Genomic DNA, 8,307 nt, shown 5'->3' on the forward strand with positions numbered 1-8,307 from the left:
GCCGCTTACCTCTATTTCCCCACAGGGAGCCACAACACTGACTTCTTAGTCAAGCAACCTCTACTTCTAAGTTCATTCCAGAGCTCAGGAAGGCTTCCGCTGTTCATTGCAGGGGGAAGTCTTGTTTCAGAATGTATCCACCTGCTCAGGCTTTGTCTTAGTTTGACCTTTTGTTGCTGTGTAAAGATGCCTGAACAAACAACCCTAGAGAGGAAGATTTATTTAGGCTTAAGTGTCAGTCTCTGGTCCTTTGTTGCTTTTAACAAAATCTCAGACATCCAATTTTACCAATAAAGACTCAAGAGCCAGATGCTAAGGTGAATGTCTGCTAGCTCAGGGATGCAGAGAAAGCATTTTCCTCTCAGCCATCCCAAAAGGAAAAGGAAGCTCTCCTCCAACTCAGTGTCCTTCCCTCTGGCTTCCTCTTCCTATCTTCTCTATCCTCCTGACTTCCTCTCACTCTCTGTGGTTTCTACCTATGTTCATTCCCTCCCAACTGGTCTCTTGCTCGCTTGACCTCTTGACCTGTGGTTGACTTTATTTAATCCTGTTTACAATAAACAGAAAGCTCTTGGATTCAAGGTGTGTGGTAGGGGCTGAGCCATTGATAAATGATCAAATATCCCGCAACATTTCTCCCCTTATTGTCTAAATGAAAAGGAAAGATTTTAACTCTAACACAGTAAAACTATTTACAGTAACGAAGGTATTCCTGCCAGGCTTTCCACAACGCCCAGCTTGGTTGCATTTGCCAGTTTTAGGGTTAAATATTTTTTAGTTCAAAGTTCTGTAAAATGTTCATGTCACTTTCCTATATACACAGCCATTTGAATGTCCTGAGCAGTTTGTAGTCAGAAACTGATCTTTTTGGATGGTGTTTGTCTTAGTCAGGGTTTCTATTTCTGGACAAACATCACAACCAAGAAGGAAGTTGGGAGGAAAGGGTTTATTCAGCTTATACTTCCATGTTGCTGTTGATCACCAAAGGAAGTCAAGACTGGAACTCAAGCAGGTCAGGAAGCAGGAGCTGATGCAGAGGCCATGGAGAGATGTTCCTTACTGCCCTAAGCATTTAAATGCCAGATGCAGCAGATCTCAGATAGCTTTGAGGACCACCATCTATTAAGTACATCCAAGATACTCAAACTTTGTTTCTAGTTACCTACTTCTGACTCAAGTATGAAAATACTTATAGGAGGCTAGATGAAGCTTATTTCTAGAATTTGTTAGTATTCTGTATGACTATTAATATCACTACTGAAAATTATATATACGTAATAATCTTAGAGATTTTGATATTCATTAAAATTTAAAGAGTCAGCCGGGCAGTGGTGGCGCACGCCTTTAAACCCAGCACTTGGGAGGCAGAGGCAGGTGGATTTCTGAGTTCGAGGCCAGCCTGGTCTAGAGAGTGAGTTCCAGGACAGCCAAGGCTACACAGAAAAACACTGTCTCAAAAAAAAAAATTTTAAAGAGTCAAATGAAAACCAAAGAAAGAGAGAGAGAGAGAGAGAGAGAGAGAGAGAGAGAAGAGATTAGTGGCAATAGAATAGTCTCTTATTTTTTTTCCTCTGTCCCATATCAGGTGGCTCTTCTGACATGAGAGAGAGGTTTTGGATTTTCCTTTAACAAGTATATGTGGGTTTAGAAAAGGAAATAGTCACGCTCCAACCAAAGCCAGCTTTAGTTTTTGATTGAATTGGGACCACATAAAGACCATTTGCCACTTATGTCTGTAGAGGGCAGCAGAGAAGAGCTGGAGGTGGGTGATACCACTTGGCCGGTTTACTCTGCTTCTTGGGACATATTATTGTCTTGAGGATCCGTCTTTTCTTCAGATGTTTCACTTACCCAGGGGTCTCCAGATTCCTTAGCTGGGTGCTTTTATTCTCCTGGAAGGATAAAAACAAAACCCTGCCCTAATCCTAACACTGGGGCAGGGATTCCTTTTTTTGGCAGGTTATTTCTTTCCTAGGGCAAAATGGTTCTTGGCAATTTTTTTTTTTTAAGTTTATTTCTTTGTTTCTTTTTTTAAAGATTTATTTATTATTATAAATGAGTACATGATAGCTGTCTTCAGACCACTAGAAGAGGGCGTCAGATTTCATTACAGGTGATTGTGAGCCACCATGTGGTTGTTGGGATTTGAACTCAGGATGTTTGGAAGAGCAGTCAGTGCTCTTACCCACTGAGCCATCTCTCCAGCCCGGTGGTGCACACCTTTAATCCCAGCACTTGGGAGGTGTTCTGAGTTGGCCAGCCTGGTCTACAGAGTGAGTTCCAGGACAGCCAGGGCAACACAGAGAAACCCTGTCTTGAAAAATCAAAAACAATAACAAAACAAACAAACAAACAAAAAAAGGAAATTAGCTACATCTCTAGTATTCCTGAAGAGGATTATTTTATTTTTTTAAAGATTTATTTTATTTATTTTATGTGTATTAGTACACTGTAGCCATACAGATGGCCGAGAGCCATCATGTGTGTGGCTGCTGTTGAACTCAGGACCTTTGCTGGCTCCGCTTACTCCAGCCCCGCTCACTCTGATGTAATTTACTACAGATGTCTTCAGACGCACCAGAAGAGGGCGTCCAATCTCATTACAGGTGGTTGTGAGCCACCATGTGGTTGCTGGGATCCGAACTCAGGACTTTCGGAAGAGCAGTCAGTGCTCTTACCTGCTGAGCCATCTTATTTTATAATAATCTGTAAATATTGTATGTGATTTCTCTAGTGTGCAAAACATACTAATTAGGAACTGTATCTGAGTTTTGTCCCTCAGTCAGATGGGATTAAAGGTATACACCACCACCATCACCTTGTTCAATGTAACTCTACAATACAGAGATCTACCTGTCTCTATTATTTCTATTAATTGAAGTCACTTGCTTTTGGGGTATTTGTTACTAATTTCTCCCAAAAAAATGACTGCATCCTCTTTCTTAATATTCATTTTCTGCCCCAAATGAGGCAATTTAAACATTAGTAAAGGGCAGGACAATCTCTGCTGGGTCTAGTACTGCTAATTGACAAAGTCAAGTTTTTCCTTTCAGAATCAATTCAAAATTTTTTAGTCTGTTTGTGTGCTAAAAATATACATTCTAAGATATTATCTTTTCTCTGCTTAAGAATTGCTGTGGGAGAATGAGTAGAAGGCAAAATAACTAAAATATGATCAAGCCTTGGATCCAATGATCCATACATGTATCCTGCAATCTCTTTTCTACTAGAGCCAATTCTCTCTCAGTCTCAGCTGATAATTTTCTTGAACTATTTAACTCTTTATGACCCTGTAATGTTTGAAATAAATTACTTAGCTCTTAGTAGTTAATTCAGTTATGGGCGGTAGCCAGTTATCTCCCAGCAATTTTTGAAAATCATTAAGTTTGTAATTGATCTTAAGTACTTTCTGCAGTAAAATTTTCTGTAAACCAATCTTTCTTTTTTAAATTTTTAATTTTTTTTTTTTTTTTTTTTTTTTTTTTTTTTTTTTTTTTTTTTTTTTTTGGTTTTTCAAGACAATGTTTCTCTGAGTAGACCTGGCTGTCCTGGAACTCACTCTGTAGACCAGGCTGGCCTTGAACTCAGAAATCTACCTGCCTCTGCCTCCCGAGTGCTGGGATTAAAGGCATGCACCACCATTGCCTGGTTTGGAAACCAATCTTAAATTATAGATAATTAACAGAATCTCCTCCTTGTATTTTCAAGAACAATTTGTAATCCCCAACAAGGCAAATTTTTCTATACTTCATCAAACATTTTTTCCTAAGGTAACTGCATCTAACTCAGCCAGTAAGATATCATCCCTATAATGGTGAATTTTAGATTGTTTAAAAATTATTTCTAGGCCGGGCAGTGGTGGCGCGCGCCTTTAATCCCAGTATTTGGGAGGCAGAGGCAGGCGGATTTCTGAGTTGGAGGCCAGCCTGGTCTACAGAGTGAGTTCCAGGACAGCTAGGACTACACAGAGAAACCCTGTCTCGGGAAAAAAAAAAAAAAAGCAAACCTTTCCCTGTCATGCTCATTGTATGGGATTGTGAAAAAGCAATCTTTTAAATCAATTAAGTTCAAAGGCCATGACTTAGGTAATAAGGAAGGAAATGGGATCCCAGGCTGTAAAGAGCACATTGACTGATTCATCTATGGCCTTAAATCTGTTAAATGTTGAGGTTCAGAATTAGTCACACAAACCACTCAGACACCAATCTCAGTCAGATTTGATGGTTCATTTAACACACATTCTAAGACTGATCAATCAGGAACTCAGCCAATAGTTGGGAGCCAAGCTATTCCCAGGTAGATCACCGGGCCAGTTTTTATATGGTAAAAACTACAGACGCATTTGTAACATTTTTAACAGTTAGGACATCTAGACACAGCCCAGTGGGAGGGTAGGGAATTTCCAGAGTCTAGGGCATCTGTTAGGTCAGGTTATGGTCATGACCTGTAAAATGAAGGTTGAGGCAGAACCATTGTCAGGTTTTGTTGTTGTTGTTTTTGTTTTGTTTTGTTTTTGTTTTTTTTTGAGACAGGGTTTCTCTGTGTAGCCCTGGCTGTCCTGGAACTCACTCTGTAGATCAGGCTGACCTCGAACTCAGAAATCCACCTGCCTCTGCCTCCCAAGTGCTGGGATTAAAGGAGTGTGCCACCACTGCCCGGCCATTGTCAGGTTTTAACATTTAACATTAACATTCTTTATTTTCCTGATTTTGTATTTATAACAAACAGAAGGGAATATTTTCATGTGGCTGCTTCTGTACCGGCTGTTCTAGTGCCTGTAATTTTTCTTTTGTCACAGGCTATTGTTCCACTCACACAGGTTTGTCTGTTTACCATTTAAAGATAGGGCGGTTGCTTATGGACAACCTGGACATTTTTTTCCTATGTTCACTCCCTGTGCTCTGCCTTTTGACCTATGGTTGACTTTATTTAATTCTGTTTACAATAAACAGAAAGTTCTCAGATTAAGGCTTTGCTAGGTTCAAGCCATACCACACCTAGACACAGGTTTTTCCAGTAAACGACACAATCTCAGGGTTCACAATGTGATCAGATACCCTGCAACAGCCGTTGGCTTCACTGATTTTGGGTCAATAGTGAGGTGGAACATAATAGCTTTGGAAACGCGAGCTACTCACCTCATGGCAGATAAGAGGCAGGAAGAATCAGAGATACCCGAGGACAGGTGTAATCGTCAGAGTCCAGCATTCAACATTATAAAATGGAAATTTCAAGGGGAAACTTCAAGGGCAGGCTCCTAGAAGCCTATATCCTCTTGGCATTTCTGTCACTTCTCAGAACAGCATCATCACCTGCAACTAAGGCTTCACCATGTAAGCCTATGGGGGGCAGATCATACTGAAATCTAACATTCAATCCCTATTCCCCAAAGGCTCATGGATATTTCATAATACAAGCTGCATTTAGTTCTATCTAGAGTCCCCCAAATCTTAACATTTCCAAAATTGTTCAAGGAGCTGGAAAGATTGCTCAGCTGTTAGAACCACTGGCTGCTCTTTCAGAGGAGCCAAGTTTGATTCCCAGCACCTACATGGTTGGTTCACAATCATCTTTAACTCCAATTCCAAGGGATCGGATGCCCTCTTCTGGCCTCCATGGGTACCAGGCACACAGTTGGTACAGATATAACATTGTAGGCAAAACACCCAACATTGTTCAAAAGTCCATATCAAAGGTCAAGCCTTAGCTACGAGGCCCTGAAGAAAACCCTATGCTTCCATTATAAGTGGCAGAGAATAAACATTATCATTCAAAAAGGAGGAAAAGGAAAACTGGATTGAAACCCAGCAGCTGTACACTAGCTGTAGCTTTCTGCCTAGCAACATGAGTAAGAGCTCCCCAGGGCTTGGACACCCCTGACCCTATGATCTTGCCCTTTGTAGCCATGTGGCATCTTTATCAGCCTGGCTCCACTTATTGTGGCCTACTGCTTTCCTTGTCAGAATCTCCTATCTTCTAAGAATCTAATAGCATCTGATGTCCCTGGCATCTCGAACATCCTGGGGCCCCAGTGCAGCCTAGACATTCCCCTCACAGCTTTGAGCATTCCTTTCTCAGAGGCTGCCTTCAAGGACTTAGACCTTTCAGATACTGTTTGGTTTCTCAGATTTCCTCTAAAACTCGAGGGAAAACCTCTACAATCATGCAAATCTTGAGTTCTTTGTGCCTGCAAAACCAGCAATGTGTGGGTGGTTTCAAGATCTGTTGTTGCTTCAAAAAGAAGGCAGGCCCTTCGAACCATGATGATCACATTGGCCTCCCTGAGCATTTGAGAATAGTGACATGTGTCCTAGAAAAGCAACTTCTTAGGTGTCCGTGTGTGAGCAAGGTGCCCTGGAGGTAACCTTTTTCCCCATGGAAAAGTCTTTCAAAGACTTTTCTCTTTCTTACTCTTGAGTTGGTAATGGGTGAAGTCCTTGGATAAGTAGGGTTAGAGATGGTGGTAAAGCATTAGGGAGGGGAGTTTTATCAGGTGAACTGGGTCGAACAGTACAGAGCATGTGTGAAGGCTCTTAGCCATTGCCATCAAAAGTCCAGTAAGAATGCATTGAACTGGTGACAGACAACAGTTGGGAGATTTTTTAGATTCTTCCTGTTGTCTTTGGCCTTTCAGCAAGGCCTCAAAGGCAGAAATCGACCTAGTAGACACCAGGTTCTGCATTCCTTCATCTCAGGGGGACACAGGGAGAAATGGGAGACCAGCCTACCGGCATTTCTAATACAGCCTGTAGAGAGCTGAGGACCCTGTTGGATAACTAGATACATAGATAGTATGATAAAGACAGGGCGCATACCTATGGTAGATTAACTTATATCAATAATATAGGATAAGCCAAGCAAATGTAAGGGAATATAGCTGGTAACATTTTTATACTGGTGCTAGGTGGGAGACTCCATGACTTCAAGGGTAGCCTGATCTACATAGGAAATTCCAGACCAGCTAAGGCTGTATAGTAAGACCCGACTCTCAAAAAAAAAAAAAAAAAAAAAAAAAAAAAAAAAAGAGAGAAAGAAACAAGATTTTATATTGAAGTATGAAGCATATGACATTTATAAATAAGCAAATTGGCTTATATTTTAAACATAATTTAAAAACAAAGTAACAAAGAGTAATATTTTTTTTCTTTTCAGAAATCTGATTTTTGGTTTTTGGTGTTTTTGTCTTTTGGTTTTTGTTTTTTTGTTTTCTTTTGAGACAGGGTTTCTCAGTATAGCCCTGGCTGTCCTGGAACTCTCTCTGTAGACCAGGTTGACCCTGAACTCAGAGATTTGCCTGATCAGAATCCTCTGAGAACTAAGGTTAAAAAGTTTGTGCCACCACTACCTGGCTCAGAAATGTGATTTTTACACAAATTCCAGATTTGTGTTTAGCTGGTAAAAAATATGAAACTTTTGTTTAGGGTCAACATACTTTCCTCATTTTTGGTTTTTTCACGGTGTGAGATCCTCTGGAACTGGAGCCCCAAATGGTTGTGAGCTACCACGAAGGTGCTAGGAAAAAGACCTCCCGATCCATCTCTATCCAGGCCCTATATTTCTATGTTTTGACTGACCCTTACCTTGTCTTTTTCTTTTTAAAGATTTATTTCTATTTTCTGTGTGTGGTTTTTTGCTTCTATGTTTGTGCACCATTGATATTCCAAAACACTTGCTGGGCCTGTCACATTACAGGTTGCTCCGCTGGTGGCCTTTACCATTTTACTCTAATGCTTGTCCAAAACGTCTGGAAATTTTATTGATGTCTGTTAATGTTTGACTTTCACCTTCCTGCACTTTCTCATTTCTCGATTTAAAAACTTCTATAGATTATTGGACCGGAAAGTCACCTGACAAGGTCAAGCTTCCTCTGTGGGAAAAGGACTTCGGTGGGCGCTCGTTGAGGTTTGGAGCTTCTGACGCGGCTTTGGTGTGCTCATTTGCATTCTCCCTAGAATCATTTGCGTAGATCCGATGGGGTGCCGAGGGCATGAAAAGCACTCACACTCGAAAAGCCTGGGAATCCACCTCCCGAGACCTTTGCTGCACACCCGGCCCCGCCCACTCACCTCGCTCGTCGGCCCCGCCCACCGCGCCGTGGCCTCTCGCGTCACGTGGTCGCCGGGGGAGGTGAAGTGGGCGGGTCGCCGGCCGCCATCTTGCAGGACGAGAGGCGGGGCCTGCGCACCTCAGGGCGCGCGTCCCCGGGGCTCGCGCGGTCTCCGCGCTCCTCCCTGCTGCTCCCCGCTCGCGCGGCCGCTCTCCGCGTCCAGCCGCGGCAGCCTGGGAGGGCGGGGGGGGGGGGGGGGG

The sequence above is a fragment of the Mastomys coucha genome, unplaced genomic scaffold, assembly GCF_008632895.1.
Source record: "Mastomys coucha isolate ucsf_1 unplaced genomic scaffold, UCSF_Mcou_1 pScaffold3, whole genome shotgun sequence".
NCBI lineage: Eukaryota > Metazoa > Chordata > Mammalia > Rodentia > Muridae > Mastomys > Mastomys coucha.